The sequence below is a fragment of the Geotrypetes seraphini genome, chromosome 5 (genome assembly GCF_902459505.1).
Source record: "Geotrypetes seraphini chromosome 5, aGeoSer1.1, whole genome shotgun sequence".
NCBI lineage: Eukaryota > Metazoa > Chordata > Amphibia > Gymnophiona > Dermophiidae > Geotrypetes > Geotrypetes seraphini.
Genome location: NC_047088.1, coordinates 43,249,157 through 43,276,984, shown reverse-complemented (window position 1 = coordinate 43,276,984; position 27,828 = coordinate 43,249,157). Strand labels below are relative to the sequence as shown.

General features: G+C 41.9%; 1 long non-coding RNA gene across 2 annotated transcripts; it reads right to left on the bottom strand.

Annotated features, from left to right (window-relative positions):
* Positions 1-27,828, bottom strand: LOC117360474. Of its 2 annotated transcripts, XR_004539419.1 has the most exons (6): positions 27,736-27,811; positions 27,229-27,350; positions 23,204-23,272; positions 19,175-19,244; positions 2,427-2,677; positions 1-1,850 (listed from the first exon to the last, which is right to left on the bottom strand). It is a non-coding gene; the product is annotated as an uncharacterized LOC117360474 (long non-coding RNA). The 2 variants fall into 2 exon arrangements; XR_004539418.1 differs by lacking the exons at positions 1-1,850; positions 27,229-27,350 and having other exon boundaries at positions 27,736-27,828.

The window sequence follows — 27,828 nt, the reverse complement described above, 5'->3', positions numbered from 1 at the left end:
GAAGCCAATGGAGATGACACAAAGGGGTGACCTGGTCAAACCTGTGAGTATGGCATGAAAAACAGGCTGCTGTATTTGAAAGTGTCCAGACATTTTGAAATTCCAGCATAGACAATGGTACAAAAGTCTGATTTAGGAATGTATATAGCTATGTGAAAAGTACTCTCATGAAAATAGCTATGAAGCACAAGAAGTTGGTGAAGTACTTAAAAACCAAATTTTTATTGCTCAGGATTTCTAATATCATTAAAGATAATTCTGAATCAAGTACAGGTATTATTACCCTATGACACCAGCTGAATGAGTCAAAAATAGAACCACTGAGGGACCAGATCCTTGATGGGCTCAGTGATGGGCTGACAGTTTTGTAGAGGCAATAAATCTGGTGTCTGAAAATAACTATACAAGATTAAGATCTATGTAAAAATAAACATCATTTCCAAATCTCTGAATAGCAGCATTGAAAAGGCTAAGAAAAAATATATTTAAAAATCAGAAGTGAAAGAATTGAGCCTTACATGACCCTACTTTAACTAATCACAGCATTTGACTTAGTAGATTTGGAATTGATGTCCTTACTCTGTCAAGGCAGCTGGTTCAACTATATTCAAGAAAAATAAAATCTAAATTTGTTTTCTATAGTTTAGTGGTGGCAACTGGAAACCACTGTAACTATTTAATAATTTATAGACATACAAGAACCATTTTAATGAAAAAGTTTGATTTTTTTTTCTCTTGAATATGGTTACAATAATTGACAAATGCAGAGTTGTAGTGGATGCCTTTGGTCTGATAAGTCACTGGTGCTGTGATTGACTGACTGTAGGATTGTTCAACTATGTTTTTTTAAAAAACATTTTTATTAAAGTTTCATCATGCCTTGCAACAGCGATATTTATGGGCAAATATTACAAAAAAAAAAACCCAAAACAGGATGCTCATCTAGTGTAAAGATACAAAAATGTTCAAATTTGAGTTTGATCAAAACACGTTATACATGGCCCAGAGTATACTAAAATAGCATGATACAAACATTTTTGGTAACCCCTTTTTAAAGGAAAAGATGTTCAACCATGATTTTAAGACTCAAAGACCACATTTGCTTCATTATACAGTGGATGGATTAGATGGCTTTGCTCTCCCTAAAGCAAACCTCTTTGAAACACAGTATCATGTCAGATATATTACTGCTTCAAAAGAGATTATTAAAAGTAACTGAAATGAGTAGTTTTGAAACATGTTTGATGTACACCGAAGTTTTGAACTTAGAGAGACAGTCATCCTGCAATTAAAGAGACCCTGATTTAATGGATAAATTGCTGGTGGCTATTTATGTATAATGGCTAAGACTTCAGAATGCAGAACCAGCAAAATTCCATAACAAAACAATTAAAATGTATATGTAGAGTACAATTTCTTAATGCATGATATGTAATGTTCTCACATATAGCTACATTTTTAGTTCTTAATATGAAAACTGCCATTGGCTGCCGATTGACCTGTGGATTGAATTGAAAGTTTTGTGCCTAATGTTTAAGGTGTTGCAGTATAGTTGTCAACAGAGTGTGCGTTACTTGTTGCAGTGGCATTCCCCACTGCGCAAGTTACGCTCTTCGGATAGTTCTTGTTTGGACATTGCACGTTGTTAAGCTTTCTGGAGGTTATAAGTCTATGTTTTCTGTCCAGGGTCCGTTGGCCTGGAATGCATTACCGCTGACGCTACATCAATCCTCTACCTTTTGGCAATTCAAGAAAGAGTTGAAAACCATGCTGTTTGAGCGCTTTTTTGGTGTGAATTCAGCAAAAACTTGAATGCAGGAATGCTTTTTTCTCCCTTTTCTTTTTCCTTTCTGTTTGTAAGAAACGAGTAAGAAAAGGATAGGAAGGGGAAAGATTAAGAGAATAGGAAAAGAAGGGGAAAATCAGATAGGGAATGAAAAAAAAATGTGGTGGTTTATTTTTTTTGTTGATTTTTGCTCCAGGGCTTGGTTAGCGTTGTGGGCTTTTACTGTTTTACAATGCTTTTTAGTTTTACTGTATTTTTTTTAAATGTAGTATTTGTTGCTATTATGTATGTTGATATTATTCCTCGCCTAGATTTGTGGATATGTGGGTTATAAAAATGTTTAAATAAATAACATTTATTTTTGAGACATTTTGATTTAATGGACAATTCAACTTAACAGATGCTCCTCCCCCCCCCTCTTCAATTTGTCTGAGGGTTAACTGTAGTATATGCATGCTATGGACTGATACCATGAATTTCAATGCAGATATGAACATCCCATATTTGAAGGTCCATCTCATACATATATAGTTGCCTTTATAAAATAGCTATATATTGGGGGGGGGGGGGGGGGTTAACTACTTACATATGAACTTACCTGAAATTATGAGGTTGAAGGATAATGCCTTTTTTTTCTCACCTGATTCTTCCTGGGCTTCCAACTCAAATGGAAAGTCTCTGAAGCAAGGTACCATAAAATCTTTCTTCACCCCAGTTCCATAGTTCAAACCAGTCCTCAAGCAAAAGCAGAACCTTCCTCAAATAAATAGTGCTATACACACACACGTATTCTCACTGTTTTTTGTTGGGTTGCTTTTGTTTTTTTTAACTCTGAATGTTTGTTGAACTTCCCGGTTATGGTGTGTTGAGATTCATACCTCTGAATCCATACTAGAAAACAATTAACAATAGTTATGATTCATATGTGTAACTCTAAATAAATGTTATATGCATACTTCCCTCCCACCTCTTCCCCAAGTGATCAGACGGAACACACAGATATATAGGTTTCTATACAACTGAGCAGTAAAGCGGAAATAGCCTTTCAGTAATTACGTCCAAATACGCCTGGCAAAATGCTCTGGGTTTGGGGTGGGGTTTTTTTGTTTATCATACTTAGAAATATTGTTGGCACTGGTCACCATCAATTTTTCTATTAATAAAACATCTTAATTTTTTTTATGCCAAACTCCCACAGCCAGCAAGAAGGATAGTTTTCATTGGGATGCAATTAAATATTTCATTGCTAAAAATCAATTTGCTGTTAGCTTCTGTTTATTTGATGGTAAAGTTGTTAATCTCATAGATATCAAGCAAATACAAGCTAAGGGCAAAAAAGGTACTCCTATAATGGTCAGAGTGACCAGTGTAACTCATCCCAAGAAGTCTGATCTGTTGACATGACTAACACATGTACTAATAATTCCAAACATACTATAAGAAAACAAAGTAATGAACATAAGATTTGCCACTGCTGGGTCAGACCATTGGGGGATGATAATATTGCCCTGCCCTGTCAATACAAGTTTACTATAACTGGAAATTACCATCTTTATTTTTAAATGAATTATGGTTCTATAAGGCAGTTTGCCTAACTCTTATAGCAAGCATCTCACAAGGGGGCATGGCCAAGGGAGAAGCTTGGGCTTTCAGGGGCATTTCAAAAATTTGTGGGAAGTTATAGAATACTGAGTCAGCACACCTCCAGCACTTCTTGTTGTAAACCACCTCGAACTATTATGGCTTTGGTGGTATATAAAAATTAATTACTATTATTATTAACTTGGGCGCTAGAATATACACTAGGGCAGGGGTGCCCAATAGCTCGATTGCGATCGACCTGGTAGATCGCCAAGGCAAAGTGAGTCGATCGCTGAGCCCATCCCGGGCTAAGTGACAGACTCGCGTTGCCTTCAAAATCTACCGGCCAATCAGCCTTCCTCTCTCCGACTGCCTGGTGAAGACAGCTTCACTCCCTTCCACTCACTGCCCTCTTGCCCACAAGCGAACTGAACTCAGGCTGTGGGGCTTTAACACTGCGTGCGCTGGCTTCCCTTCTTCAAAACAGGAAGTTATGTCATTCCTGTTTCAGAAGGGAAGCTGGCGCGCGCAGTGTTAGAGGCCATCCCCTACCTGGGTTCAGTTCCTCTAACAACGTGTGCTCCGAAACAGGAATGACGCACCCTGCAAACTCCAGCCTCGGGGCGCGACACTCTTGGTAGCTAGTTGCAGCCGCAGACGCGTCCCGTGCAGCCACAGCGGCAAGTATTTGGACTGCCAAAGGAGCAGGGGCAGGATGTGGCAGCCTTCCCTCCCTGTGGAACATTTCCGCTTGTGTCCGCCCCCGAAGAGAGCACCGCCGAACATAAATGGGTGAGTGCCATTCTCCCTACATATTTTTCTGTCACCCTCTCCCACTCCAGCATCCCCAGAGCCAGAGCAGGCAAGTGGCTGCGTCCGTTCCTTCACTGGGGCTTCTCCAGAAGGCAGGGCAAGTAGGGATTAAAAATAAAACAAAAATATTATAATTCATCTATATTGCTTGGCCACTAGCCGGCAAGTCTGAGAGGTGCAAACCGGACATTGTAACGTGTGGGGTGATGCCCTCCTTTACCTCCAGCCTGTCTACCAAACACGGAGGCGGCAGCAGAAGCACAGTAAATGCCACAGGCTTCCAAGAGAAGGGAAGGAAAAGAGAAACCAGACCATGGAAGGAGAGAGAAGGGAAGGAGACAGATGCCAGACCAGGGGCAAGGAAGGAGAGAAAATGCCAGATAATGGAGGGGGGAAGGAGAGATAGAAGAGAAGGAGAGCAGAAAGATGGCAGGGCATGGGGAGAGGGAAGGGAAATTAAGGAGACAGATGCCAGACCAGAGAGAAAGGAAGGAGGCAGAGCATGGCAGGGGAGGAAGAGATAGAAGGAAAGGAGAGAGATGTCAGGCCATGGGGTTGAGTAGGAAGGAAAGAAGGCATGAAGAGAGAGAGAAAGAAAGGGCAGGGAGCGAGGAAGAAAAAGTTTAGGGAGGAAATGAGGTCTGGAGGAGAGGAAGCATACAGGCTGAAAGAAGGGAAGAAATATTGAATGCACAGTCAGAAGAAAGTGCAACCAAAGACTCATGAAATCACCAAAGGTAGAAAAAATGATTTTATTTTCAATTTAGTGATTAAAATGTGTCCGTTTTGAGAATTTATATCTGCTGTCTATATTTTGCACTTTTACTAAACTGCAATAGTGTTTTTTAGCACAGGGAGCCTATGAGCATTGGGAGCAGTGCAGGGCATTTAACGCAGCTCCCGGCGCTAAAAACTGCTATCCTGGTTGAGTAAAAAGGGAGGGAGGTATATTTGTCTATTTTTGTATGGTTGTAACTGAGGTGACAGTGCATAGAGTCATCTGCCTTGACCTCTTTGAAAAAAACCCCGAAATATAAATGATAATTAACATTTTCTCTGTGTACAGCGTGCTTTTTGTTTTAAAAATTTTTTTTATTGTTGGTAGATCATTTTGACTTGGTCATTTTAAAAGTAGCTCACAAGCTCAAAAAGTGTGGGCACCCCTGCACTAGGGGCTCCTTTTAAAAAGGCACACTAGCGGGGTTAATATGTGCGACTTTTCATCATACGCTAACCCCCATGCTGGCCTAAAAACTACTCTCTGCTCAAGAGGAGGCAGTAGCGGCTAGCGCGGCCGGTGGTTTGGCGCGCAGTATTACACGCATTAAACTGCTAGCGTGCCTTTGTAAAAGGAGCCCTAGGTTTCAATAAGAGTTAAGTCTGGCATCCAAAGTTAGTCATGAGATCCATGCTTAAGTGCTATTTTATAAAATACAGAATAGCCCTTGCCACCTGCTTAGCTACAACTGACATTTAGATAAATTGAAAAATTAAGATTCCTTAGTTTTCTGGATCTCTCATACTTAAATCAATTCTATAGACTCTGCTACCAAGCCTTGTATTCCAAAACTGATTTTGAACTTGTTTTGACAACGATTTTTGGAAATGTTAAGGATCCTTAAACAACAATGGAAACATTAGTCACAATTTGGGGTATGTTTTAAACTACTATGTCCATAATGATGCCATGTGCATAATAAGACTGCCTTTCTAAACACTGCTCTTAATTGTTCTACCCAACTAAATACTAAACCACAGTCACCTCATTTGGTATTAATTTTAGGGCTTATATTATTTGTAAGCATGCATTAAAAAAAATCTTTATTAATTATCCAAACTGAAGAAAAAGTGCATACAAATAAACATACAAATATAAACAATATTGTTTATATTTGAAAGCCTACATTTTTCACAATATGGGTTAAATTTGAGGAGACAATGCAAAAGTCACATGAAAAATGGATCGAGTTAAGACAAAGAATAAAAGCAAAAAAAAAAAAAAAAAAGTTTTGCGGATTGAATAGAAATACACGATGGAGTCTAAATCCATAACTGCATGGACAGATCTACTAGGTAGGAACCAATCGTTTGAAACTGATCTCATGGGCAAAACCAAAAGGAAGGGCGAAATTAATGATGATAGCAATGTGAACTTACACTATTTGAGGAGCAGAAAATCCCGCTGAAAAAATGACAAATGATACGTGACGTGCTTTCTTCCTCGAATCGTCAACATTTTCAATTGTTAGCCTTTCTAGTTTAACTTTTATGCATTTTCTAAGTCACTTTCCAATGGCCTCCAGCAAGCTGAAGAATTGCGAACCACAGGACAGTCCTCTTTAGGTTCTCTCTTCGGATATAGTGTTTCATCAAAAATATAAATCGGAATTGCACCATAGTGAGGTGTAATATGACCTCATTTAATTTATTGAAGTGGATGTCTGACTTTTGTTGAGCGTTTTTTAAAGACCGTTTTACTGTGGCTAGAGGGTAATAAGTTCATACATACATAATTTGCATATAAAGAACCCGGAATCTCCAGAATATTAATGTCAGCCCATGGTTTTATATTTCGTAGTAACGGATTCTAGAAATGTCTACAGCAGGTAGACACTAATCTTAACAACACACATACAGCAAACATTGAATTAGGCATTCACAACGTTTGCATGTATTTTGGGCATTAAGTTTTTTTGGTTTTTTTTTAAATGCAATCTTCTAGAAATGGCAGGAAAAAAATCCGGACCTGATATATTCTCCCTTCTTATAGGGGCCAAAACCTTCACATCTCTTCAACGTCTTTTAAATACTATATATACACAATTGACTTATTTACCGAATCTTTAACTATGACCAATCATCGTTGGTTTTCGAAAAATCTACCGTGACAATCGCCCCATGAAAAAGCAAGTGCTAAGTGCCTGGAAATGCAAGCCAGATGCAAAGCCTGAACGCGAGGGGAAAGGGGGAACCGAGGTGTCCAAAGACCGCGCTGTCCCCCCCCCCCAAAAAAAAAAACACACACACAAAAAAAACAACCCAAAACATTGATTGGAAAAGGGTAGAGCATTAAGAGGTGCATGAGCTTAGATATGCGAAACCCCCCCACTGGATAAATAAAAAGGACAGAAAGGTCGAAAAGTGCAAGTAGGAACCCCCCCCTCCGGGCACAAAGAAAGCATATTCCGAGAGCCGGTGCTCAGTGATCTTTGAAAAGTCGTTTCCGGTCCTCCAGCCGATAAAGCGCGTTTCTTTTCAGCTCGGTAATGCGCTTCTTGCTTGCTTTGCTCAATCTACACCAAGTTGTCCACTATTCCCAACCGCACCTGCTTTTTATTTCCGTTTTAAATCGGTGTAAGATGACGTTTTTCTGTCAACACCAGGACTTAACATGTATTTTTCGCCAGTTTGAAATGGTTTTACTTTTCTTAATGGCTGAACCCTACTGCAGGTGTAGCAAGTGTAGCTCGTATGAGAAATCCCACCGAACGTAGGAAAGAAAATCTTTCAATAGCAGAGGTTTACCGTAAGCATTACCGCAGCTCTTGGGTTATGGAAAGCCAGTTCTAGCACATGGATCAATAAAATACATTTCCGAGCCTGAATTCTAACGTAAAATTTATCACCATGTTTGCGCTTAATAACAAAAAGTTTTAGTAAGCAACACGCGTTTGAACGTTTTAATGGGGGGGGGGGTTAAAACCCATTAGTTTGCCATTTTATTAAACTATTATATTTAAAACCCCAACGCAAAATTCCATTTTTTTTACCACTAGTCCTAACTTCTATAAAAGCCGAATATTAACTTTAGAGAAAAGAGCGTTTAGGCTTTGTCCCAATGGATGTTTTCTATCACAACTTGGGAGTCTTCTGATCTATTCACAATCACACCTAGAGTTACCTTAATAACGAGACGAGCTTGGAAGTCAGTCAACATCTGAAGACTAAAACTCCAGATCTACTTCTTCAGCTTATCTAATGCAATACAAACATTACATGGTGCATAAAGATCGAGTGCATACTAGGGACGCCCTTGCTTTTCTATTTGATGTTTTACTTTGCAATATTGCTGACGTATTGTCCAATCCAATTACTGAACCCGCTAGCAAACAGCCGTGTCGCCTCCGAAGATTTATTACTTTTGTTCACGCTGCTAGTGAAGTCCTGATTATCACACGTAAAAAGCTAACTACTTTTTTTTTGCACTAAAACTAGGCTTATAAAGGTAAAACAAAAACCATGATGCTGTTTCATTTGGGGGGTTTAAAAGACTAGCTAAAAACCGAATTTGGCAACTTCAATCCCAAAACAGCATTCTCATCTTTGCAGATTCTGACTGATAAACTGCATCTAGCAAATTCTCTAGACAGGGAAATTATCTACAATAGGGAAAGTATTTTATTTTTTTAAAACTTTAAGGCAGGAAAGTAAAATATCAAATTTAAGAATTGCAATTCTTAAATAATACACTATACATATGTGTATTTCCCAAAACAGAAATCACAACTATTAACTCAGGCAGGTGCAAAGTATTAATACCTGAGAACTCCCAATCCTAAAGCCAAAGTTGAGCTAAAAATGGCACACAAACTGTTTAATACTGAAAAACTTTATTATTTTATTAGATAAGTTACAGTGTCACACGATTTTGCTCTCAGGAAGCACAAAATTAATACATATTTAACAGATGGTTCCAATATGCTCATTAATAAATCTTTTGACTAGACCAAACAGGGCTTTAGAACATACCAAACCACCCTATTTCTTGGTAGGCAAACTGCCCTAATGGCTGTACTTTAAGGCTGTGTGCTTAAGAACTAGAAGTTAGTGCAGGTCTTACTCCTTTTCTTCACCTCGTCATGTACTTTACAAAATATTCAGTTTGGTAGCCATGGAATGCAAGTGATGAAAATAGCAGCAGGAAATTAGGGAAGAAAGGTTGTTATTTACCCTCTGCTGATGGGAGACATTTATTTTGAAGATATGGAACTGAACTGGTAGTTCTGAAAGCACAGAATTCTACCCTCACACCTACACAGAACCATTATCATATGAAAGGAATCTTAGAGCAGACCTTTACTTGTACTTTCTCTTATGCTTAAAATCTTTAAACTGTGTTCAAACAAATCAATACATATTCCAAGTATAGAGAGCTCTGCCCTTACTCTTTAGGCAAAAGCAAATATGTCTTATGAAATGTGAGCTATATTTCTATTCAGGTTCCTCATTTTTAACATACAGGGACAGTTCTTAGGTTCTTCTGTCAGACTACTGAGCCACAGGTATTTGTCACTTAAAAACATGATGTCTTCAGCAATCTTCTTTCCATAAGGATGGTGTTTAGTGACCCTGCCTTTAGCACTAAGTTCCAGCTTCACTAGAGCAGCAATATAATACTGGAGAGCAGCTGTAGGCAATCCCAAACTCCAGTATTTATGTGCTGCTAGAGCAAACGCTGGTCAATTTTTTTTTACTCCTGATGTTCTGCAGTATTCCCTTTGGGCAGAACTGCAAGACAGTACCTGACCCTACAACATGCATTTCAGTAATTAACAATATATAAATTATAGAACCAATGTACAGATACAATCACATTCAAAAGAACCACACCAGCCCTTATTTAGAATAAAAATATCACAGAACTAAAGTTTTCACATTCATAAATTAAACATTTAGGAGTTTATAGCTTCAGTATGTATTAGACAAATCCACCAATATACCAGTAAAAACAATGTAAAGAAAAAAATACCAACACCCATTTCTCTAGTACCCCAATGATAGATTCCACATTCAGAATAGGTAGGTAGTGGAGCTTATTCTCTTGCCTTTTCCTTGAGGTAATGAGGCAGCTCAGAATGGTCTGTATCTCCTTGTCACAACAAACCATGATGTGCTGCTACATCTCCCCAAAGCTCATTGTCTGAAATCCCAAAACGTATTGAGGACTCTACACTGGAAAGAAAATAGACAGTTCACATTATTTACTTTAGCCACAGTGCCAACAGAAAGGCCCAGAGCTGAAAGACATTTATTTATTTAATAATTTATATTCCACATATCCAACAATTCTAAGCAATTATAAATTCAGGTACTGAAGCATTTTTCCCTATCTGTCCCGGGGGGCTCCCACTCTATCTAATATACCTGGGGCATTGGGGATGAACTTGCCCAGGATCACAAGGAGCAGTGCAGGATTTAAACCCACAACCTCAGGGTACCAAGGCTGTAGGTCTAACCACTGCACCACACACCAAAAGCTAAACTAAATTTAGATCCATTTATCAAAAGATTGAAAGTTATCCAAGGTCAGAGAAGACAATAAGGTATCCCACTGTGCCCCCTTCCCCCCACAATATATCCAATGCTAAACACATATAAAAAGAAATCGATTATAGAAAATTTACCCCCACCCCCCTCCTTTTACAAAACCGTGCAAGAGGTTTTTAGCACCAGCCAGTGTGCTGAATGCTCTGCGCTGCTGATGCTCATAGAAACTCTATGACTGTTGGAGCAGCGCAGAGCATTCAGTGTGCTGGCAAGTGCTAAAAACTCTTGCATGGTTTTGTAAAAAAAGGAGGGGGTGAGGGTGGGGGTTAAAGCTAAAAACAGGATGAATTTGGAGCTAAAATGGTAAATGATTTGGTTTGCTAATTTTAAACATGCATTATAATTCAGCCATGCATTATAATTTCAGAAACATGCTCCTAAGGCTGGGATAGCCTGCCTGCACTCTAATACCTGGGCTATTAAACAACAACAAAAAATCCCACCAGCTTTAAATATACAAGGGGAGGAGAATAATGGCACTACCTATTTACAGCTTGTTGAACCAATGCACACGAAGAGATTGACTCATGCAAGACCTTGGTACACATTCAAACTTATATTCCAGGATCTCTGACAACTTTCACATTGACCATTTGACCCAATGCCTCCCAATACATGGTACTAGAAGTCGATACATATACTTTATGGAGGAGTTTGATATTTTTATATGAAGTACAATTAGTCATAAAATTTATCTCAAATTTAAGCAACGCACCTCAGAATCACACCTTTTGACCAGGACAAGAGAAATCTAAGCTTTTGTGTCTTCCAATAGTTGTATTATATTCAAGGACTCTTTCAAAACTTTTTGGCTTTGTATGCATTATTCACAGGAGGTGGCTAAATTCACTAAGATTTAGTAGAGCCTCCGATTCACTAGTTTATTTGAAGAGCAAATCCTCAATGTAGTGGATAAGAACTAAGGGTTTCTTTTATAAAGCTGTGCTATTGATTAGCAGCACACTGAATATGAAGAAAAGGATAAAAATGATTCCTTTCTTCCCAATGATCATTCCTAAATTTTGGCTGGCACTTAAAATTTCTAAATATCTTTTCACTACTAAAATAGGGCCTGATGCACATATCAGTTCACCTAGCATATGAATTTTACTACAATTTCCTTAATAGAAAACCCACTATATAAATTTATTAAGTCTGCCAACATCTAGAAACATCATCAATCCACCATGACAGTTTTATAAAAATAATGTAACAAGCTTTTTGAACTAGTTGCAAATAGCTTAGGGACAACTAATTTAGAAAATGTGTGAAACCGTTGATAGTAACTCACTTGTTATCTTGTTCAGCACAGTTACTTACCGTAACAGGTGTTATCCAGGGACAGCAGGCAGATATTCTTAACACATGGGTGACGTCACCGACGGAGCCCTCGGTACGGACCTTTTAACTAGAAGTTTCTAGTTGGCCGCACCGCGCGTGCGCGAGTGCCTTCCCGCCCGACGGAGGAGTGCGTGGTCCCCAGTTAGGATAAGCCAGCTAAGAAGCCAACCCGGGGAGGTGGGTGGGACTTAAGAATATCTGCCTGCTGTCCCTGGATAACACCTGTTACGGTAAGTAACTGTGCTTAATCCCAGGACAAGCAGGCAGCATATTCTTAACACATGGGTGACCTCCAAGCTAACAAAGAGGGAGGAGGGATGGTTGGCCATTAGGAAAATAAATTTTGTAACACAGATTGGCCGAAGTGTCCATCCCGTCTGGAGAATGCATCCAGACAGTAGTGAGTAGTGAACGTGTGAACTGAGGACCAAGTGGCCGCCTTGCAGATTTCCTCGATGGGCGTGGAACGGAGGAAAGCCACAGAAGCAGCCATAGCTCGGACTCTGTGGGCCGTGACAGATCCTTCCAGTGAGAGACCGGCCCGAGCATAACAGAAGGCAATACAGGCAGCAAGCCAATTTGAAAGTGTCCGTTTGGAGACAGGACGGCCCAAACGGTTGGGATCGAAAGACAAAAAGAGCTGGGGGGATGTTCGGTGAGCTCTGGTACGATCAAGGTAGTAAGCAAGGGCACGCTTACAATCCAGCGTGTGCAACGCCTGTTCTCCAGGATGCGAGTGAGGCTTAGGAAAGAAGACGGGAAGCACAATGGACTGGTTGAGGTGAAAAGCTGAGACCACCTTGGGAAGGAATTTAGGGTGGGTACGCAGAACAACCTTGTCATGGTGAAAAACAGTGAACGGTGGGTCGGCAACCAGTGCATGCAGTTCGCTAACCCTCCTGGCAGAGGTGATGGCAATTAGGAAAAGCACCTTCCAGGTAAGAAGCCTGAATGAAGTTGTGGCAAGAGGCTCAAACGGAGGTTTCATAAGGGCAGAGAGAACCACATTCAGGTCCCAGACGACGGGAGGAGGCTTGAGAGGCGGTTTGATGTTGAAGAGCCCTCTCATAAATCTTGAAACCAGCGGATGAGCCGTGAGGGGTTTTCCGAGAATAGGCTCGTGAAACGCAGTGATGGCACTGAGGTGGACTCTGATGGAAGTGGTTTTGAGGCCAGCGTTGGACAGCGAGAGCAAATAGTCCAAGACAGTTTCCACCGCCAAAGAGGTGGGTTCTTGATGATGCCGGAGACACCACGAGGAGAATCTGGTCCACTTCTGATGGTAACATTGAAGAGTGGCCGGTTTCCTGGAGGCGTCCAAAATGAGGCGGACCGGTTGAGATAGATTCTCCGGAGAGGTCAGCCCGAGAGAAACCAAGCTGTCAGGTGGAGGGAAGACAGGTTGGGATGTAGTAGAGACTGATTCTGCTGTGTAAGTAGAGTAGGAAACACAGGAAGAGGAATGGGCTCCCTGGAGCTGAGTTGAAGCAGAAGGGAGAACCAGTGTTGACGAGGCCACCGAGGGGCGATGAGGATCATGGTGGCATTGTCCTTGCGGAGTTTGGACAAGGTCCGCAACATCAAAGGAAGTGGAGGGAAGGCATAGAGGAACCGATCCCTCCAGTCGAGTAGGAATGCATCCGGGGCCAGACGGTGAGGAGAGAAGAGTCTGGAACAGAATTGGGGCAGCTGATGGTTGTGAGGTGCTGCAAAGAGGTCCACCTGCGGAGTGCCCCATCGAGCAAAGATGGAGAGTAGAGTCGGAGGGTCCAACGTCCACTCGTGAGGTTGAAGGATGCGGCTGAGATTGTCGGCCAGAGAGTTCTGTTCGCCCTGGATGTAGACCGCTCTGAGAAAGAGATTGCGGTCCGTGGCCCAGGTCCAGATGCGCAGAGCCTCCAGACAAAGGGGGCGAGATCCGGTGCCGCCTTGCTTGTTTATGTAGTACATGGCGACTTGATTGTCTGTGCATAGGAGGAGGACTTGAGGACAGAGAAGATGCTGGAAAGCCTTGAGGGCGTAGAAAATGGCTCTGAGTTCCAGGAAATTGATGTGATGACGACGCTCCTGTGGGGTCCAAAGTCCCTGGGTGCGTAGATCTCCCAGGTGAGCTCCCCACGCGTAGGGGGACGCATCTGTGGTGATGATCATAGAGTGGGGGGGCAGATGGAAAAGTAGACCCCTGGAAAGATTGGAGGAGTTCAACCACCATTGGAGAGATTGCTGAAGAGATGATGTCACAGAGATGGGATGAGAAAGAAGATCCGTAGTCTGTGACCACTGGTTGGCGAGCGTCCACTGAGGTGTACGAAGGTGGAGACGAGCCAGAGGAAGGACATGCACTGTCGAGGCCATGTGACCCAGGAGGACCATCATCTGTCGAGCAGGAATGGAGGGATGCAAGAGTACCTGACGGCAGAGATGGAGCAGGGTCTGCTTGCGATCGGAGGGGAGAAAAGCCCTCATTAGCGTGGTGTCCAGAACTGCTCCAATGAATTGAAGTCGCTGGGTGGGAAGCAGATGCGACTTGGGGTAGTTGATCTCGAACCCCAGGAGGTGGAGGAGAGAGATGGTGTGATGAATAGCCTGTAGCACAAGTGGAGACGTGGGTGCTTTCACCAACCAATCGTCCAAATAGGGGAACACCTGGAGGTTGTGAGACCTGAGGAAGGCCGCTACCACTATGAGGCACTTGGTGAAGACCCTGGGTGAGGAGGCGAGGCCGAACGGTAGCACCTTGTACTGATAGTGGTGGTGCAGTACCTGGAATCGCAGGTAGCGGCGAGAATGTGGATTGATGGAGATGTGAGTGTAGGCCTCTTTGAGGTCCAGGGAACATAGCCAGTCGTGTTGAGAAAGAAGAGGATAGAGTGTGGCAAGGGAGAGCATTCTGAACTTCTCCTTGACCAGACACTTGTTGAGGTCCCTTAGATCGAGAATGGGACGGAGGTCTCCCGTCTTTTTGGGTACCAGGAAGTAGCGGGAGTAGAATCCCTGCCCCCTTTGATCTGGAGGTACTTCTTCGATGGCATTGAGAAGGAGGAGGGATTGAACCTCCCTCAGGAGGAGGGGGGTTTGAGATGAGTTTGAAGCAGACTCTACGGGAAGGTTGTCCGGAGGCAGAGTCTGGAAGTTGAGAGAGTAGCCGTGGCGGATGATGTTGAGGACCCACTGGTCCGACGTGATGACTTCCCAACGGCTTGAGAAAATGGTGAGACGACCCCCGATAGGCTGTGGAAGAGGTAGCGAGGGTGGATGACTGGCTATGCCCTGGAGAGAAGAGTCAAAAGGGCTGAGATTGTTTAGCAGGCTGAGGAGGCTTGGAGGGTTGGGTGGCCTGAGACCGAGCCTGGGCATGGTGCTGCTGTTGACGGGGTCGCCGAGATTGTTGGGGAGGCGGATTGAGTGGCCTGGCTGAGAACCTCCGCTGGTAGGATGATTGAGGCCGATAGGGTCGAGCAGGTGGAGCCTTCTTTTTCGGCTTGATTAGGGTGTCCCACCTAGTCTCATGGGCGGAGAGTTTCTGGGTGGTGGAATCCAGTGACTCTCCAAAAAGCTCATCCCCGAGACAGGGGGCGTTGGCCAGGCGGTCCTGGTGGTTGATGTCCAGGTCGGAGACTCTGAGCCAGGCCAAGCGACGCATGGCTACAGCCATGGCAGAGGCCCGAGAGGTGAGCTCGAAGGAGTCGTAGATCGAGCGGACCATATACTTGCGCATTTGGAGAAGGCCAGATATGTGCTGCTGGAATAGCGGGACCTTGCGCTCAGGAAGGTACTTCTGGAGGGCAGACAGCTGTTGGACCAAGTGTTTGAGATAAAAGGAAAAATGGAAGGAATAGTTGTTTGCCCTGTTGGCAAGCATGGCATTTTGGTAAAGTCTCTTGCCAAACTTGTCCATGGTCTTACCTTCTCTGCCAGGAGGGGTAGAGGCATAGACACTGGAGCCCTGAGTCTTTTTTAAGGTGGATTCCACCAGAAGGGACTCATGGGGCAATTGAGATTTGTCGAATCCTGGAATAGGGATGACACGGTAAAGGTTGTCCAGTTTACGGGGAGCTCCCGGTACCGTGAGGGGATTTTCCAAATTTTTGTAGAATGTCTCCCGTAAGATGTCATGTACGGGAAGTTTGAGGAACTCTTTAGGAGGTTGCTCAAAGTCTAAGGCTTCTAAAAAGGCTTGGGACTTTTTGGAGTCAGATTCAAGGGGAAGTGACAGAGCAGCAGACATTTCCCTCAGAAATTTAGAAAAAGAGGACTGCTCAGGTTTAGAGGAGGCATCAGGCGCCGATGGTTCCTCATCAGATGAGGAGGGATCCTCCTCGGTACCGAGAGGAGTCTCCTCCCATAAATCCGGATCCCTGACCTCTGGTGCGTGTCGGGACACCGGGGTGGAGGGTGCGGTGTGGTGAGTTTTGGACAAAGATTTACCAGAGCGCACCGAAACGGCACCAGGGGAGGACGATCGGCGTCGTTCTCGGTCCCGAGAAGAGTGCCGTACCGCCTGGTGCCGAGCAGGATCCACTGTGGTTCGAGAATGAACCACAGGATCATCAGGAAGTTGTTGTGCCGAAAGGATCGGCATCGAGGTGTTTACCGGTACCGAAGGAGTGGACACCGGGGGCTCGGTGCGGGGCTCGGGCCGGTCTGGTACCGGAAGGAGCGGTGCCAGGATAGAGGGTAGCAGTTGTTCAAGCTGTTTCTTCAACTGCTCCTGAAGCTGAGTTTGTAGGATGGCCGAGATACGGTCATCCAGGGGTGGCATCGGAACCGCTTTCTTTTTCTTCGGTTCCTTGGATGCCGCTCCACGCCCCGGCGATGAGGAGGCCGATGACGAGGCACTCACCGTTATCGGGGCGGAGCGTTTACGGGACCGGTGCGATGCCGGTATGGACGGTGTCGTCACCGTAGCTGGAGGGCGCTCGAGGGAAGAGGAAGGCTTCTTAGCCGGCTTACCTGGCGCCAGTGGCGCCGATGCGGGATCGGTCGGTGTCGAGCTGGACGGTGCCGATTTCTGCGGTACCGCCGCTGAGGGTGATGAATCCATCGCCGACTCGGAGCCGAAGAGCAGGGTTTGCTGGATTCTTCGGTTTTTAAGAGTACGTTTTTGTAAAGTGGCACAGCGGGTGCAGGAATCTGCCCGATGCTCCGGACCCAGGCACTGCAGACACCAATTGTGTGGGTCAGAAACGGAGATCGGGCGTGCACACCGCTGGCACTTCTTAAAACCGACCTGCGGGGGCATGAAGGGGAAGATAGCCTCCGCAAAATCGAAGTCCGAGGCCTGTATAATGGCAACAGGCCCCGCCGGGGCAAAAACGAAAGAAACAATAAAAATCAAAGTTTTTTTTTTTTTTTTTTTGCAATTGAAAGAAAAAGGAAACCCGAAGGTAGAGGAAGAAAAAAATATAACAAAAGCGCGAGCGGGAAGGCAAAAAGTGATTTCAACGGCCGTTGAAAAAATACACGCGTCTTCTTCGCTCCGCGGAAACGAAGAAACTGGGGACCACGCACTCCTCCGTCGGGCGGGAAGGCACTCGCGCACGCGCGGTGCGGCCAACTAGAAACTTCTAGTTAAAAGGTCCGTACCGAGGGCTCCGTCGGTGACGTCACCCATGTGTTAAGAATATGCTGCCTGCTTGTCCTGGGATAATACATGTAATTTCTTATCTTCTTTTGGCTACATTTTAACTTCTGCTGCAAAAGAAACTGGGCAAATTTTGAAATATAGTGGTACCTTGGATTACGAGCATAATCTGTTCCAGGAGCATGCTCGTAATCCAAAATGCTCGTTTATTAAAGCGAGTTTCCCCATAGGAAATAATGGAAACTCGCTTTGATACGTTCCCACACCCCGAAGCCAGTGGCGTTGCTCTATCTCCCCCCCCCCAAGAACTGGCATTGTTCCCCCCGAAGGCCCCCCTTGCGATCCAGCACCCTCCCCCCTCCCCCCGCCGCTTCTTACTGTCATCTGGGCACCAGCATGTCCTGTGCGTTGGTGCTGGTGCCCGAAGATCGGCCTCCTCTTCTTGCTGGGCCTGGAGCATCTGCGCATGCTCAAGGCCTGCGAGTTCACGCTCTCTCCGAGAGAGCGTGAACTCGCAGACCTTGAGCATGCGCAGATGCTCCAGGCCCAGCAAGAAGAGGAGGCCGATCTTCAGGCACCAGCACCAATGCACAGGAAATGCCGGTGCCCAGATGACAGTAAGAAACGGGGGGGGGGGGTTGCCGGATCGTGGGGGCGCCGCTCGCATCGAGGCACGCTCAGTTTCTGAGGCGTCAATTTTGCGAATGTTTTGCTCGTCTTGCAAAACACTCGCAAACCAGTGCGCTCATAAACCAAGGTACCACTTTATACTACTGTAATCATGGAATACACAAAGCTGTTACATATTACACAAAATATTTCCATTGAACCGAGATTTCTGAATTTCATGAGTGTATGTTTATATAGATACTGTATATGTAATTTTGAATACAATATATCAAATACTAATTTAAAGAAACTAGGTTTTAAGTGTGCCCATTTAACTGACATGTGCCAACCAAAGATTTCATTTACAGAACTGAAGAACAGGTGTGGTAGTCATATTGGTTCTGGGAATAACAATCTTGTTGGCTGCGATACCTTGCATTGGAGCAACATAAAAAAATGCTGTAACATATGTTGCCTTACTCATGTACTATATTTCAAGAAGGGAACTGATACTCGAATGCTCGTATATTGCATCTTGTTAGTCTAATAAAGTGGTACAACCTACTGTTCCATCTTCCAATATACTTACTATGATATGTATCATAAGAGAGTGTTGATAAATTAGGTACATCAAATCATGCTCTCAGTAATGAAGAAGTTGAAAAAAAACTTCACAATTCTGTTAGTAAAACTCAAAAACTGTAAATTAAATAAAAAGCCTTTAACACACGGTGTATGTATGCTAAACAGTTAAAACTGCTCTGAAAATAAAGTTGTACATGCATCTGCTTAGGGATAGTGTGAACTGGACAGTTTACTAGCAACATTCTGGAATCCCTTCCCCAGCCCTCAAGATGCAGGACAAGTAGAACTGAAGATTGCCTTCTCTGTACAAGGAATGAAAAAATTAGCTGAGAATTTCTCACAGCAGAAAAGGGTATGGAGACAAGTGAAAGGGGAAAAAGTAGGAAGAGTGGGAATGAAAAGAAATAGGTTAATATTTTGTCTTGCATATGCTTTTCTCATCAAGTACACTGTTCCTTCCAATTCAGTTTAACTTCTCTAGTGCAGATGTAACTAGTTCAGTTACCAGTTTAAGCAAAATAACACATACCTACAATTTTTGCACCTACCTTGATGAACAGAAAATTTGATAGTTATGAACTTTTCTTCACCGATGAGAAACTTATCTTTCAGAATGCACTAAAATAAAAGCAATATTAATTTAAGCAATACATCATAGCCATATGATACTTCATCAATATCTTACAACTCTACGGGATTAAAATTACTGAACAGATATGTTCAACTAAATGAATAGTTAATGGTGAAGAGACCTTCTCTATAAGACAATGTGAAATGCCCTTGACATTGAAGGATTCCAATGGGTTTTAGCCACAGAGAATCTACACATAATAAAAGAGGTTGGGTATGGGACTTGATATACCGCTTTTTCTGTGGGGCTTACATATTTTAGGCATGTACTTATTTTATACCTGGGTCAATAGTGTTAAGTCACTTGCCCAGAGTCACAAAGAGCTGCAGTGAGAATCAAACTCAGAACTTCAGGGTGCTGAAGTAGCTGTTCTAACCACTGGGCCACGCCTTCACTTATTCCAAAGACTTTTTTTTTTTTTTTCAAATATAGACTTGTTGTTCAGGACAGTGAAAAAAATATTAGCAGCCTTTGGATTTACATCAGATCCAGAAGATTTCTACAGCATGCTAATCTTTTCAGACACTGCTCAACTAAGTGTACAGGAGAACAAATCTCCCCTGGACCCCAAAATAGAAGAGTGAGGGGTTATAAAATTAATCAGGGATCACTGTTCAGGCACTAGGCCTGATGGGCCGCCGCGGGAGCGGACCGCTGAGCAAGATGGACCTCTGGTCTGACTCAGCGAGGGCAACTTCTTATGTTCTTAGTGACACCCGGGACAAAAATAAGTTACTTCTGCAAAAAGCATACACTAAACAGAAACCTTGCTTCCCAGGTTCCAATAGATACTTTATGACTCATAACCAACTGAAAATTACAACCACCCTCCATTGCCCCAGATATCATAGTTAAGTTTGTGAGCCCACGTGGACAGACAGTGAAAATACTTAAGAGTACCTGCTTAGACTGTGAACCATTCAGATGGCTGTGTCAATGGGTAATACATCAGATAAGAGACTCCAACTTGTTGGTTTGAACTTGCCTTTTAAAATACATTTTATAAAAATCTGCCTTTTAAAAAAACATACAAAAATATGATTTGCATTGCTTTACCTGGGCTTATGCAGTGATTTTCATTCCTGATATTTTTTCCATTGAAACCAGTTTCCTTTATTTACCCATTCAAAAGTAGTACAGCTTCATATGCTATCAAGTTAGTGTTATATTGCCTCATAAACGAAAGTGCTTAATTGACTCACCACTCATTTTAATTCAGAATCACCTTCCTCATATCAAAAGTTCTCATGGACTTCATTTTCTCCCATTTTCCTTACTAAGTGCACACAATCTCATTCAGATATTATTTAGTGCATAAATATAAACATCATGAATACATACAAAAAGTAGTGGCTTACTATTAAATAAGCTCTTTAGAGCAAGAGCCCTTTGGCTATCTTCTACTAAGTAGTTATAGCACACTTTATATTAGTAAGGTTTCTTACCTATTTATACCCATTGTACTTTCCCCTTTATGTAAATTTTAACAATTAATGCAACTGTAACTTTCCCCTTCCTTCCTTCTCAATCATGTTTGTCTAAATTCGTTATGTCAACTGTCCACAGTAGTAAAATTGTATGTATTACCACAATCTGCTGGTTTTTAAATTGTACATCGCTTAGAAATTTGTAATAAGCGATACATCAAATGTAAAATAAACTTGAAACTTGAAACTTGAAGTCACTTACTCTCCATTGCCTCAAGTACAATTTTGAGGTGAGGAGTGGCTTTGTGGTAAAGCCGATGCCTCAGCAACCCGAGGTTATGTGATCAAATCCAAGCACTGCTCCTTGTAACACTAGGCAAGTCACTTATCCTCCATCACCCCAGGTACAAAATAAGTACCTGCACATATGTAAACCATTTAGAACGTATAACCAGAAAAAAAGTGGTATACAAGTCCCGTTCCCTTTCCCCCTTTGTTCACAAGCTGGGTAAGAATGTGTGTAATAATGTTACTTGGGAGCCTAAATATCAAACTAAACCGTAAAGTCCCAATCCAACACCATCTAGAATATCATTGGTCTGGGATCTAAACTAGAGAATGACACGGGGAAAAAATTTGTCCCCGCGACCACCATCCCCGCCCCGTCCACGCGACCACTGTCCCCGCAGCATCCATACAAGCCTCAGTACTGCAATATTTAGCTTATTCCTTCCTTATAAATCAAAGTTCTGGCTGCTGAACTAGAGAAAGATGTTTGGCTGGCAGGGCTTTGTTTATAAATTTTAATAAACACAACTAATATACTACTTTAACCTAACGCAAAATAAATAAATAAAAATTTTTTTTCTACCTTTGTTGTCTGGTTTCTGCTTCCCTCATCTTCTCATTCAATTCCTTCCATCTACTGTCTGTCTTCTCTCTGCATCTTCCATTTGCTCTGTTACTGTGCCTCTCTCTTCACCCCCTCCCCAATTGGTCTGGCATCCATCTTCTTCCTTCTGCTCCCCCATAGTCTGGCATCTCTGTCTTCTCCCCACTTTCTCTTCCCCATTCCCTTCAGCGTCTGTCTTCCCCATGTCCTTTCAGCATCTTCTCCCCACTCCGTCTTCCCCATGTCCTTTCAGCGTCTTCTCCCCACTTCGTCTTTCCAATGTTCTTTCAGCATCTTCTTCCCACTCTGTCTTCCCCATGTCCTTCCAGCATCTGTTCCTCTCCATTCCCCTTCATTGTCTGTTCCTTTCCTCCACCACCCTTCCCTCTTGCCAGCTCACCACCCTTCGGCTCCCCTCGTGCAGCCCCCTCCCTCCATCCTACCTACCTGAATCTATCTCCCTCCCCCCTTTCCCTTTGTGGCGCGTTTTAAGTAACTTCTTCAAATCGTTGGAGCCTGCAAACTGTAGCGTGCGTGTGTGGGCAGAAGCTTCTCTTCTGATGCAACCGGAAGTTGCGTCATAGAAGCTTCCGCCCACACACGCACGCTACTGCTTGCAGGCTCCGACGGCTTTGTGAAGAAGTTACTCAAAACGCACCACAAAGGTAAGGGGGAGGGAGATAGATTCGGGTGGTTAGTTAGGAGGGAGGGGGCCACGCGCGTTCCTTCACTTAACTGCGTGGACAAGGCATTCACTGCTCCACGGGGCAGTGGATGGCCTTGTCCCCGTATCCACAGTGAGTACTTTTACCCCCTCACCATTTCAGTGGGTTACCTGCAGCTACCAGCTACTAGCCGTGGGTAACAGCCACCGTGTCATTTTCTAATCTAAACCAAAACATTTTATGTCAAAAAGTTTAAGTAACCCTTTTCTAAAAGTGATATTGTATGCTCAGAAAAGTAGTATTATAAAAGAAAATTGGATGCCTTTTGTCAATTGTTGCACAATGCTCTTTTGTATTTTCAATGAAACTTTCTAAATGCAAATTAATGATTCAAATTCAAAATCCTTGCATGTATCTTGATATGCATTATTGCCCAAACTGTCCAATCCAATGAGTCACAGAAACTGAAATTTAAGACTCATTGGAATGGACAATTTGGGGCAGTGAACACACATCAAGATATATGCAAGGATTTTGAACTTCAATCCTTGTTTTGCATTTTCAATGAAGCCCTCATTGTGCAATGATAGAAAATTGGATGCCTTTTGCCAATTATAACATTGAGCACTATGGGGGCCTTTTACTAAGGCACGCTAGCCATTTTAGCCACTTTTCTGAGTGCACAATATCACTTTTAGAAAAAAATTATTTAATAAGGTTAGATTTGATATATAAAAGTTTGACATAACATTTTTGTATAGTTCCCTAGACCAAGGGTATTGTTCTAGACAAGGCTCTGTGTACCCACTGTAATTCATCTTAAGTTGGATTTAGAATTAAAGCCCCAATTTAAAAATCAAAACCCAAATAGTTTTGTTTTACTCTTGGTAATAAGGTAAATCCATTTCACTAACCTGAATTGTATTAAAGAGAATGAAAAAAAAAAATCATCAGTGCCATACCTGGTTCCTAAAGAAATTACCAATGGAATGTTTTGAGAGAACAGTAAAATCATCTTCTAATGATCTCATCTGAAAATAACACAAAGATAGATAATTCAACCTGGAAATGAACAAGTGTTTTACATAGAAAAATCCCCATATAGATTTTAGTATGAAACAAATTCTAACAGTATTCCACATAAGTTCTTTTTTTGTTGTAAATTTCTGCTGTTGCATACTGAAAATGAAGGTGTTCAAAATGTAAAAATAAATTGCATAATTGGTTCAAATTACTGCAGTTATGCAAAGAATACAGGAATGGTTAGGCCTAACCATCAAAATTAAAAACCAGTCACCCTATTCTGTCATGATTACCACCTGTTCTACAGCTTCAATAAAAAATGCACATTCTTGGTAGTGCTAGAAATATTCATCAGAGTAACCATAAAAGCCTCTCTATTACATTACATTACATTACATTAGGGATTTCTATTCCGCCATTACCTTGCGGTTCAAGGCGGATTACAAAAGGTTAATTTAAAAAAGACAGAATTACAATGATTAGCTAGAGAGGTAAGTTGTAGATCTTAAGAGCATTTAGAGGTCGTGTTGTTATTGCTGTTTCAGGAATTTCTTGAAAAGTGTGGTTTTTATTTCTTTTCTGAACGTCCTATAGTCTGGGGTGGTCATCAGAAGGTTGGAGATCTGGTTGTCCAGTCTTGCGGCTTGAGTGGCTAGGAGGCCGTCGTGTAGTTTTGTTCTTTTTACTTCTTTGATTGGGGGGGGTATGAATGGGGAGTGCGTTTTTCTGTGTCTGGTACTGGGTGCTTGGATGAGGCGATTGTTCAGGTATGATGGGCTGTCTCCGTGTAGGGTTTTAAATAATATGCAGTAGAATTTGAATTGGATTCTTTCTTGGATTGGGAGCCAGTGTGAGTTGATGTAAGCTTCAGTGATGTGGTCATGTTTTTTCAATGAGTAGATGAGTCTCAAAGCTGTATTTTGGATTGTTTGGAGTTGTCTTATCGTGGTTGCAGGACATGGAAGGAAGAGTATGTTACAGTAGTCCAATATACCTAGTATTAGGGATTGTACTATAAGTTGGAATTGTGTTCTTTCAAAGAATTTTCGGACTTGTCTCAGGTTTCTCATGATTGCGAATGATTTTTGAATTGTTTTATTTATTTGCGGTTGCATTGTGCAGCATCTGTCTATGGTCATGCCTAGTAGTTTTATGGTGGTTTGGATGGGATATTTGGTTGCGTTTATGTCTAGGATGGTTGTGGTTTGGATCTTGTCATTTTCTAGGAGGATGAATTTGGTTTTGTCTTGGTTGAGTTTAAGTTTGTGATTTTCCATCCAGGTTGTGACTGCTTCAAGTGTTTGGTGAAGTTTGTCTGTCATGGTAGGTTTAGAATGATCGTATGGGACGAGGATGGTGATGTCATCCGCATAACTATTATACATAAGAAGCATTTATACAGCAAATACACAAACACAACAGTATATTTTCCTCTACCATCACACAAGTGCACAAAATAGCATTGACTGAAGAACTTCAGATTACATTGCGATTTTTTTCTGTGTGAACACAATCTATGTAAACCACTATCAACAATACAAGGCTCATTCATAGTCACACCAGCTTTTCAAAAATTCTCTTACCTAGAAAGAAGAAACATAATAAAATAATTCCAAAACAAATTCATAAGTTGTCTTAGGGCTCCTTTTATCAATGTGCGCTACGGGGGTTAGCGCATCGGACATTTCATCACGTGCTAACCCCCTCGGCAAGCCAAAAACCTAACGCCTCGTCAATGGAGGCGTTAATGACTAGCACAGCAGGCGGTTGAATGGGTGGTATTCCGCGCATTAACCATCTACAGCACCTTGATGAAAGGAGCCCTTAGTCATCAGTTTAAGGAATTACTAATGGAAATACCAATATTTCCTAAAGTCCATGTATCCAAACCATCTTTTCTATCAGCTGACACAAGTGTTCTAACAATTCTTTCCGTCATAACTGCTCAATATTCATGTCTGCTAGATTTAAAAACATTTTTGATGGTATGATTGTAACAGAACAGCACACATCAACAGGTTTTATGCAACTTTCCACAATTTTATTACAAGTTGTAAAAGAGCATTTTTCCAAAATTATTTTTCATGATTAACAACAGATGACAAGGTTAAAATTGGTTGTTCAGCAGTTGTGTGTGGTATATAATTTTTTAAATAAATAAATAAAAAGTAAAATGATTTAAGTAGTACCTTGGATACACTAGATATGAAATCAATGTGAGTTAGAACTTGACTAGAATGATCTTATAGTTTGTAGTACTGTTCCTGAAGTACAAATCTGAAGGAAGGATTATTGCTTCCCCTTCTCAGGTCTAATTGATAAAAGGCTTTCTCTTCAGATTACACAAAGATCAGTGATGATTACATTATATAATGTTGCTCTTTTTATTTCTTCAGTTAAAAGAAGGTTGCCAAATGTTTACATAAATTACACAATATAAATGAAGAATCTTAAAGTGCTTTTTGTTCAACTAAATCAAACCTTAACCTTGGAATTGTTTTTGCAAAGGCACTGTAAAAACAGCAGAAACACACCCTGTTCCTTTATTTGTAAACTTTATGTCTTACCACTCTCACCTATAACTATTCACTTGTTCCTGTATTTAAAACAGGATCAAAAGCTTGACTGCATTTAATTTATATCCTCTCCAGGTTGATTGACGATGCATTTAAAAATATGCATTGTATTGATTACCCAAAAGTGGATATTTATATCTAGGAATATTTGGAAAATACAAAATTTACACATGGAAATACAGTAAACCCCGGCTGCAGAATTTATTGAAGCCTTTAGTGTAATCCTAACAGCCAAAAGGCCTTCAACAATTAAGCCTTAAGTATGGCATTATCAAATATTGATCTTATTTTCTAAACAAACATTAACAAGTGAATATAAAAGCAAGCAGCTCTACAGAAATATTTTAAAGTCTATTTTATTCATATTTAAAAGTTGTGAAACAATCAGAAATTCTGGTGAAGGAACTATAGAGATTTTTCCTCAAACTAAAGTAGAAACTAACAACTTTTTTCAGTTATACTAAAGCTCATTTCTTCAGTTATTCTAAAGCTCATTGTTTTCGATTTTTTTTTTTCTATTACCGATATACACTGGAAATTTATTTTTTAAAGCCAGCTTTCTTTAATCCACTACTGTATTGTCTTTCTCCATAAAATCATTTATGCCACAGATCTGCGAGCGATCAAATTACGGAGCGACATATGGCCTACTTCACCAAGAAGAGATTAATTCCCATTTTTGTAGTCCATTTTCTTTTCTTTTTTTTTAAAGCGTCAAGAAAAAAAAAATAAAAAATTCCCCCTTCTTTTTGATCAAAACCCTGACGATGCCATTTGTGTCCGGGGATCTAGAAAGCAGCAAGCGCTTCACTTCTATAGCTCCCGAGGAGGCTGCACGTTTCGTTAAATTGCAACTTCTGTTAACCCTTTCGTGCCCTTCTTCTCGCTCCGAGAGCCAAGTAACGGTATGCAATTCCCCCAGCTAAAATAAGGCGTCACTTTTCCTGCTCTGGAGGCTGGGGAGGTGTTTGCTCTTTTGTTTGATTTCTTTTTTTTTTTCTCTCTCCCCCCCCTCCCCTTTCTCTCTGTTTCGGGAAAGGGGAGCGCTGCTTTCCAGACCGATGAAAGGAGAGACTTTTTGCGACTGCGTCACCCGCACCTCCAGCTGCCCGGGGTCGAGCACTTTGGAGAGAAAGTTGAGTCCTCGAGAAGCCCCCAAATCACCTTTCACGGTCCTCGAAGCCAAGCGCCGCCTCAGGAGCGGCCGACAAAACTTTACAGAGTTTGGCGTTTTAGGGGCACCTTGGCTTCCTTTTGTAGATATTTATTTATTCTTTCAGAGCGGGAGGCGCGAAAAGTTCTCAAGGACTGAGATTGAACCCTTTACTGTACTACTTTGAGCTCATTTTGAAAATGCATTATTAGAAAATGGTGGTGAAAGAACTTACAAATTTCTTGTTTACTTCCCCATCCCACTTGCTCGCTGAGTCTTAACAATTCGTCTTCTTCCTCCTACCCAGTTCAAGAAAACTAGTCCCCAAAAGTCATTTCCGGGTGACAAACCTACAAACTGAATTAACACAGGAAAAAAATTATATTAAAAAAATTACTTTTTTTAAAAAAATACTAACTTTATTTATATCATATATATATATATTGCCCACTAAAAATTGTTTGCTTTCTTATTAGACCCACTTCCTCTTTTTTTCGGCTTTTACAACTATTGCCCCAAAAGAGGAAAGATGATCATTGAGACGCCGCTCATTTTTGTTTTCTTTGCCGCACCTATTTTTCAGGAAGCCCCAGAGGCTACTCCGTACGCCTCAGACCGCGCTAGGCGAACCAGCAGGAGACGGGGATTTTTAAAATATTTTTTAAATATTTTTCAGGCGAGCGTAATCGAGGCAATCGGGGAAAATCCTTGCAATTAATTCCCTAAAAAAATCCCTCCTTACCTCAGTCCAATCGAAAATGGCGCCGAAACCTAAAAAACTTCTTAAATTTCATTGTAGGCTTTTGCAATGGCTTCTGGGACTGTTGGGGCTTTC